This window comes from Triticum urartu, chromosome 3A (genome assembly GCF_056163025.1).
Source record: "Triticum urartu cultivar PI428250 chromosome 3A, HENAU_Tu73, whole genome shotgun sequence".
NCBI lineage: Eukaryota > Viridiplantae > Streptophyta > Magnoliopsida > Poales > Poaceae > Triticum > Triticum urartu.
Genome location: NC_141875.1, coordinates 33,123,925 through 33,133,468, shown reverse-complemented (window position 1 = coordinate 33,133,468; position 9,544 = coordinate 33,123,925). Strand labels below are relative to the sequence as shown.

Sequence of the window (9,544 nt, the reverse complement as noted above, 5' to 3'; positions counted from 1 at the left end):
GATGATGTTAGTTCAAAGACCTAATTTTATGGATTCAGTACACGGACGGAATTCAAACTCATCAACCTAGTTAACTGTTAGCTACATGAAATTTGCCAAATGCACAGTATCACCAATTCTTCAGTTCATATTAACTAGAAAGAAAATGGAGATTGCATATTCAGAATTAGTTCAAACAAAATAGAGATCAAGTTGAACAAGTACACACCAAGAAAATGTTGCTCAAGCAGAGCAAGCAAGCACATCATTTGCTGCAACATGCAAACACATGTGCTACAGTTACACATGAACTTAGAGAGAAAAATTTACACATGAATTTGCAACTTTACAAATCAATTTACAGAGAAAATTTCAAGCAACATTTGCAGAAAACTTCATGTAAAATCCAAACATTTTGCAAGGCCAGAGAGAGGAGAGGAATACCCAACACCCGGATCCGTGGCATTTCGGGGCAGGGCCCACGGGACCATGGTAGGTCTACCGAGAGGAGGAAGTTGTCACTATTCCAGCTTCTCCCGCATCTCCAGCGCCACCGCCAACAGATTGCCTACCGCCGCCTCAGCTCTCCATGATATCCCACGGAAGGTGCTGCACAACTGCCCTGTCATAGGAAATGACATGCTTATGCACAAGACAACTTTTGATTAGTGAAATGAGCATCTATCTACTGCATATATGCATGCTTTCTCTGTTGCCTATGCACACATCTACGATTACATACTGCAAAACTGTTCAGTCTGTCTTCCAACCTGATTGAGAAATCAGCTGTTCTAGCATTAGCCTAGGTACAATCAAATGAGTTGGTCGGTCTCAAGGGAGAATCTGAGAGAAGAGTCTAGAAAGGGAGCCTATCTTCCACCCTTTTCTTTGCGATTGCACTTTCAATCCTTGCATGGTTTTCAGACATATCCCTTGTTCTTTGAGCTACAGAAGATACTGGTGTAGAGTTCTCCTTGTTGGAGCAGAAGGCCTCTTGATCTTGATTATTGTTATGTTCATCTTCCAACCTGATTGAAAAATTAGCTGTTCTAATATTAGCCTGAGTGCAATCGAATGAGCTGGTCGGTCTCAAGGGAGAATCTGAGAGAAGAGTCTAGGACGGGAGCCTATCTTCCACCCTTCTCTTTGTGATTGCACTTTCAATCCGTGTACGGTTTTCAGACATATCCATTGTTTTCTGAGATATAGAAGACACTGGTGTAGAGTTTTCTTTGTCCGAGCAGAAGGCCTCTTGATCTTGGTCAGCATCCACTTGGAAGAGGTTCTTTGGAAGACACCTTCTCGCTTTCATATCTCCTGTAGATATAGGTGTCAAATTCTCTTTATCTGAATAGGAAGTTCCATCATCTACTGTGTGGGAACGTTGGGACTTTGATGATAGATCATTGCATTTCCGTATATCAATGCTCCTGTTTGGAGTGTATTCTGCCGACACTGAAATATCCATCCTTGAGCCAAGAACCTCTCTGCCAATGGACTTGAGACGTCTGGAGGCAGATGTCACATTCTCCTTGTCTTGAAAGATGTCTGGTTGCCTCACTAGGGAGATGGCATCATACTCTCATGAAACTTCACTGTGTTCCCCTTGATGGATGCTCCTGTTTGAAGTGTATTCTGCCGACACCGAACTGTCCATCCTTGAGCCAAGAACCTTATCAACAATGGGTTTGAGATCCCTGGAGGCAGGTGTCACATTCTCGTCAGGAAAGAGGTCTCCTTATTCATCATACACTGGTGAAAGTTCGTCGTGTTCCCGTTGATGGTTGTTCCTGTTTGAAGTGTATTCTGCTGACACCGAACTGTCCATCCTTGAGCCAAGAACCTTACCAACAATGCGCTTGAGATCCCTGGAGGCAGGTGTCGCATTCTTGTCAGGAAAGAGATCTCCTTGTTTCGCAGGGGAGATACCAGCATTATACTTTCCAGAAGCCAGCACTGAGTTCTCCTTGTCTAGAATGATGTCAGTATTTAAATCTTGATCTGACATGAGCAGAAACTCTGTCTCGACTGGCATTAATGGAAAAAGATTTTCAGATGTAAGTTCATTTGACTTCATCTTCTTTCCAATGTTCAGTACTGAGTTTTCACTATCTGAAAACTTGTCATGTTCCAAATTCAGAGGGGAAATGGAATCCATCAACTGTTGGGAACTGGTAGGCTTCAACATTAGCTGATTCTTATCAGTTATTATGTTGCTTGAGACAAGAGGGGTGGTGTTCTCCTTGTCCATTAGACTGCTCTCTTCATTTTCTTTAGTTGCTCTTCCTTCTATATCCATGTTGTCAAATTTGCTCTTAAAAATTATGCCTTCAAACTCACAGTCCTGCACAATGATCTTATTTTGGGAAAATTTCTCCTTCAATTTCTGTAAGTTATGTCGCCAGCGCCAGAACTCAGAACTGCATCTCGGTGTTCAATACTTCATCTATCCGATTGATCATATTTGGAATACCATCTTGAAATGTTTGAAGGGTTTGACTCTTAGCTATTAAGTCCCGTGTGACACACTCCATTACCTCACCTAGACTAGCAATTCGTTGATAGATCAAAGACCTCATCGAGAGTCCTTTTACGTATTGCTTCCCTGCACTTTCCATGGCTGTCGCTTTCACCTTCATCGCCACCACAGCCCCAGCAACTTCATCGGTGAGTCCCAGATTTGCGACCACCTGTGCTTGCGCAACCATAGGCAAGAGAATATTCTAAATTATCTCCAAATCAGTACATAAGGTGCATAGCTCCTCCAACACAATGATTTTCCTACACGACCAATTTCGTGGATAGAAAAACTGGCGAAGTAAATAATATGATAATATCGCTGTGCTCAACTCTTGCAGTCTCTTTAAATCGATTTGGAGTAGAGGATCATCGAGCACTTCCACAGCTATTAATAATTGTTTTTTTATACTAAAGTTTTATACTTATTTTAAATTATGTGTACCACATTATAGTTGTAATTAATATTTTTTCTATTACTTAGCCACATAAGAATATTTTCAAATAGGGTGTGTCTAGGGCACATCTAGATGTGCTCTAGTTATTTCATATCTAAGTGGGTGAATTAAGCATAGAGAGAAAGAGAAAAAAGAAAAAGAAAATATCTACACGAATCTCATCATAAGATCAATGACATAGGACTTAGATGTGCAATACTTATAGCACATCTAGATGTGCTTTAGCAAAACTGTTTCAAATAATAGTTATATTATTTATTGGTATTTGGATGTAATGTACTATACACTGAAAATTCTAATTCTACAAAATGAAAATTTTATCATGTAACAAATGATTTATTTTTCTAATATTGCATAAACAATGTAGTGTAACATATTTATATATCTATGAGTGTGTTCATATATATTCAACATTTTTGAATATTATGGTAGAGATTTCTAAATCATATACACGCTAACAAATATTTTAATAGTGGTTTCTAGTGTATTTTGGGCAGTCATATTCTTGGAAACTTCTAGGACATAGAAATTGTGACATGCAAATTGGGTTCGATAATAGAATCATCGAAGAACTAAAAATTTTCTTGATTATACTTCTACATATGACTCGATTAACTAACATGTTCGTCCAGACTCACATGGTTTGATTTAATGCAAATGAGATTTCCTACACGTCTATTGAATTAAAAATTGTGCATTAAGACATCCATGATAAAGAGAGACTAGTGTATTTGAACTCAACTCCGCCGGTCGGATTGGTTTGCCCATGCATGGTACAACTTATTAGTATGTGGTGTGAACTAACGTTTTTGCGTATAGTGCTTATTAGTATAAGTTTTAGTTGGGGCCCTCCCCTATTGGGGCCCGGGGCGGTCGCCCCTTTTGCCCGATTTATGGGCCGGCCCTGGGTCGGCTGCCTCCTCGTGTGTGTGCGTGCGTTGTGTGGGACTGTGGGAGTGCGCGGGTGTTGGGTTCAGGTGGCAGCACGGTGGCTGGGATTGGGTGCGTGCGTCTGTCTAGGTTAGGGTTTGGGGTGTTGGTCCGGCTGGGCCTTGGGCTGGCCGGCTCCTTTTTTTATTATTACTAGCAAAAAGTGCCCGTGCATTGTTACGGGTTGATTTTATTGAATAATTATTCCATAGAGATTTAGTAACTCAAAACATTTTTTCTCGATGGGGCCAAGTGTCATAGTCCCTCCGTTTTTATTTACTTTGCATTATGAATTTACTCAAAGTCAAATTTGTTTAACTTTGACCAAATATTTTATGAAAAGGACAATGTAAAATATATACTATTAGAATCGTCGTGAATTATATTTTCATGATATATACATTTGTGATATTTTTTTCCTATCTTGTTGGTCAAACTTGACAAAATTTGACTTTGAGTAAACCTAAAACATGAAGTGAATAAAAAACCAAGAGAGTAGATAGGACACAACTACCTTCCTCGAGTCCTTAATCTAGCCAATGCAGCGAAGTGTCCTATATGTGCTAATCATAGCCGGCATTCATCACCACATCCATGTACCAAGGCCTATTGATGCGTGCAACTCAAGCATGCACCCTATAAGCTCTACTTAAACTGCATTATAACTCTAATGAGTATTTAAGCAGGAAAACTCGATCCATGTACCAAGGCTTATTTTTTGTATTCATAGTGTTTATGTAACCCAATATCATAAGTCAAAAGCCTACATCCATCCAATTTATCCAGCAGTATTATGAATCTATGATCATCGTAACAATGAACCTGGATAACCTATCAACTAATGTGCTCATAGGTGACAACGGAGTGGTTATTGTAGCAAGTATATCTAACCTTGATGGGCATTGAGGAAAGTAAACTATGAAAGTGCTACAAGGCAGTCCCTTTTTGGGTTGTCATTGCATATCCAATTTACTGCCCGATGCTACAGGAGCAATCCAACAATGGAGCAACCACCAATCTGCAGTTGAGAACTGAGAGAAAAGGCCAATCTGCAATTGAGGATTTGCTTCTCGGAAAAAAAATCTTCCAGCTCCAATCTAAGTTTGTCATCTTGCTGGCCTCAACTGCTCAAATCTTCCACCGGGACACTGGCGTCTTACTCGACGGTGGCGCGCTGGCTGCTCTGCCTTCCTCTCCTCGTGCAGGCGATTGGCACGGGCGCGCTTGCAGGCCATGCGGATATCGATGGACTGGATCTTGGCATCGCGGCGGTGCAAGAGGTTGTCCGGGCAGCCGTCGTCATGGGCACATGGCAGGTGGGCGTCAAGGTAAACACGGCGGAGCAGCGCAGTAGATCGTCTCTTGTATGCATACCCGCTCGTCCCCAGGTCCCTCTCTGGCGTACTACCACGTCCGTTTCGAAGCTTAGCTCGATCTCCTCATGCCTGCGCTATGCCTTGCGGACTGTGTCCCGTCGGGATCGCGCTGGCCTGCGGGCTGCGTCCCGTCGTCTGAATCGCGCTGATACGAGGGAAGTATCCGCCTCGTACGTCGCGCGGCCATTGTTCTCGGTTGATCTCTAGTCGAATTGCTAGCTCGCGTGTCTGATATACCTTGGAACGCTCGTGGATCATAAGGTTGGATCGATTTGATGTAGCGCAAGCGACCGCTCCTGAATTTGAAGGCCCACGAAAGGAAAGAAGAGGCCGGGCTCGGGTCTAATTAGGATACTGGGTTTGTATTGGTCTCTTTGTGCGACAGGGCCATGATCTCCCTTGACGTACGAAACGAAGACCACGCCTCGCGACCTACGAACGAACGGAACGAACGAAACATATGGGGAAGAAACCTTAATGCTTTTATTATTAGGTATAGATATAGATTATTCTTATTATTTTGTATGGCGGATTGCTAGGCAGGCTGACAACCTGCATTGGATGCTTGACATCCTTATGGAGCGCCAGATTGCTGATGACTTCTTAAGGACATGGGCAACACAGAGTGAGTTGGCAGAGATCCATGGTAAGGTTCCATCACTGTGAACTGAGCCGAGTGACTGCAATTCTGATGCCTAATTGTGTAGTGACCAGTAGTGTGAATGAGATTGCTCAAAGATTGATTTTTATTTCAATGTTGTATGATACTCAACAAACAAATATTTCTGAAATATTTGAGCTAGCAAATGTTGTTTTTGATCCTGGAATTCGGAGACCAATAGATGAATTTGGTACCCCAGAAATCAGAGATAAAATGAGATGGGCATATTTCTCAAGAAGCCCGAGTCGTTTGATTGGTCATAACTTTACCAAAACCAAATTGATGACAAGAAGATTATGCTGCGTTTTCATTCCTACAAGGATCGTCGAGGCCATCTACCTCGACACTTTCGTCTTCTTCGCATAAATCCAACTTAATGGTATGATACTATTAGTTTTCAAGTCATTTAGATGTCTTTTCGTGTTTTTGGTAGTTCTATTGTATAAATGATGGAAATTGGATCTTCTGGACCATTTCTTGTGCCGTATAGACTTCCTTTTGTGCCTTCAATATTTTAGACCTTATATGTTCGACCCCCCTCATCTCAATTCCTGGCTCCGCCACTGGTGGTGGTGGAGGCGGCGAAGACGAGGAGGGGTGGTTGTTGCGGCGGCGGCAGCGAGGAGGAGATGGTGCAGCGGCGGCTAGGAGGAGACGGTGGTGGTTGGTTGTTGCGGCGGCGAAGAGAGGGGTTGTGGGCTTGTGGCTGTGGGTGCGATCTGGTTTTCCTCTACCGTCGGATCCGGTTTGAGGTTTGGAGGGTAGGCAGCTAGGCCGGGGCGGATGGTTGGACCCTGGAATATTGAGTTCCGGCCCAACCCTTCCAAACCACCACCACCCCCTCCGGAAATTCCTATAAAAAAACCCTCTGGAAATCCTATATATCTTCCGGAAGGTAGCAAGGTGTCGAAACTTCCAATGTTTGAGATTCGTGCAGCCAATGTAGACCGCACGATCACCTTCTTCTTCCCTCGTCTCTCGCAAGTTATCTACTAATATGCTAAGTATCTCGCCTCCAAGTGGAACCTAGTTGTTAAATGCTAAGTACCTGGTCTTGTTTATATTGGTATGTTAGACTGTCCACTGGAACCTAGTTGTTGAATTCCTCTAAGACTTATGTGGACTGTGATGCTAAGTATCTGGACTTGTTTATATTGCTTTTCTGGGATGCTGTAGTTGATGTATATTATTTTTTTGGGTTGAGGCACTATAGAAACTGCCTCAAATGTTTAATCATTTGAGGCAGTTTTCAATACTGCCTCAAAATGACAAAACTGCCTCAAATTGTCAGTTTTTGGAGGCAGTTTTCACATTTGAGGTAGTTTTTAATACTGCCTCAAATGATTGACATGCCTCAAATGATTGACATTTGAGGCAGTTTTCAATACTGCCTCAAAATGTCAAAACTGTCTAGGCAGTATTAAAAACTGCCTCAAATGGATACAGGTGAGGCACCTAAAACTGCCTCAGTTGATTAACAATTTGAGGCAGTTTTCCATACTGCCTCAAATGATCATGTCGGATTTGAGGCAGTTTTGGTTATTGCCTCAAGATATCACCAATTGAGGCAGTGACATAAATAGTGCGTTTAAAAAAACAATTAGAGGCAGTTTTTAGAAGTGCCGCAAAGAAAGTGCCTCCATTTCAAGGAAGTGACATAGTGACTCTAGCGAGGAACCCAAGGATGTGCTTGTGGACGTCGATGAGATGACCTAGCCAGAGCCGGCGCTGCGTGCTTCGATGAAGGGGCGGTCGCAGCTGCGGGGCAGGCGAGGAGGGTGCGACCGGCGGCGGCTACTGAAGATCCGGTCGGACATGGATGTCCGGGATATGCCTTGACTGCCCAATGCGCGCAGCAGCCGTCGCCACTGAACGAGGGCCCGAATGGCAAAGCAGGAGCAGAGAGCGCACAGAGTAACGAGTGCCAAAGCGGGAACAGCTGGCGACGACCCGCGACGCAGTGGGGGTCTTCAGGTCGAGCCATCGTGAGTGGAGTCATGGACGCGTTGGCACGCAAATTGGGTCCTGTTATAGTCGGGGTTGGCCCCGCTCCTGGCGTCGCTGATGGAGCTGTGGCCGAACGATTCAATGTTGATCCCTCAGATCAAAGAATCTTTGATGAATCTAAGCTTACGTTCAGTCTTCAGCCATAGTCATTATTGTAGCTATGATCAAGTAAAAACAACACATCTTCAGATACCTTCCCAGCTGCAAAGCTGTACGCATATGTTATGTCCTTCGGAAGACCTGCAGCCTGTTAATCTTTGTTCCCAAGGGACACCAACTGTCAGACAAGAATGGAGCCGTATGAACAGATCCCAATAATGCATTTGGTGGAGTTCAGCTTAGACAGCGGACATCAACTTGAAAAAGACTTCTATAGCAGTTTGTCATAGGTGGATGCATACGAACAAGCAAATCTCAGACATGAGATACCATCATGGTGACCGGGTCATAATATCGCTCGTATTGCTTGGTTTTCCACTCCCTGCAGCTTATTGCCCTGAAGATGGTTCATAGCGGGTGATCCGGCGAAGGACAAGAGAGGGAAACGGTCGTTGCAAATTTTAATAAAAGAGCTGATTTGATATGCTTTTGCTAACATCAGTGCACATAAAACTTTGTGTGTGTATACTTCACAGGACAAGCAACTATAACTTCTTTTTTTGATGAAAATTTATACGTACGATTTTGTTATAAAAACTCTAAAGTGGACTAGAGTGCTCCATATGAATGACTTTTGTGTGGAAGATGCACTGGATGAAGAAGTGAGAACAAAAAATGGTTGGATGAAATAAAAGTTATATGTGTGAAATGCTTTGGAAACGTTAACTATTTATTTGGTAAGAAATATGTACAGAGGAAATTGTCCCTATAAATATTCAAAATTAAATTGTGAGTTATATAAAACTAATTTCTTAACTGAGAGTTGTAAAGATAAGGCCACTGAAGCAAAGACAAGGAAGATATTATAAAATCATAAAAGAATTCAACACAATATTTTGTTAACCGCAAACAACATTGCAAAAATGCAACTAATTAAATCTACAAAATATGGTTAAGCCACTTATTTTTCACGAACTTGAAAACCAAAATAATGGAAAATAATTTTCTAAAAGCATAATGAAACACAACAGTTTACATTAATAGACAGAGTAATAAAGAGTACAACCACAATTCAATATGGGCGGACCGGAATAAAATGAAAACTAAACTCACACTAACCTAAAAATCAGTCAATAAACATACACCCGTTGCAACGCACGGGCATTTTTGCTAGTTAAAGAAAAAGGAAACCGGATGTTGTTATTAGCAAACACCGCCGTCACGCCTCGCCCGATCCCTATCGCTGCCAAGAACCGCCCAGCACAACAAGGCACAATCCACGTCCACTCCTAGGCAGACGCATCTATGCAGTACTCTACGTGCAGCTAGACGCCTTTCCTCTGACCAACACCCGACGAGGTGGACGTAGCGGACTGCACGGCTTGTAGTGTGCCCGTGTGCCGCCGCCGTCGCTAGATCCCTCCAGCGGATTACTCTTTCTGGACGCGGCCCCCATTGTCGTTGCTGATCGATCCCTCCAGTGGAAGCCTCTGGTGCCACTGCCGCATGTGCATATT

At 43.0% G+C, this 9,544-nt stretch overlaps 1 pseudogene; it reads right to left on the bottom strand.

Moving 5' to 3' along the window:
- Nucleotides 1–500: 500 nt before the first annotated feature.
- LOC147978204 (uncharacterized) lies at nucleotides 501–5,119 on the bottom strand (annotated as a pseudogene).
- Nucleotides 5,120–9,544: the final 4,425 nt, after the last annotated feature.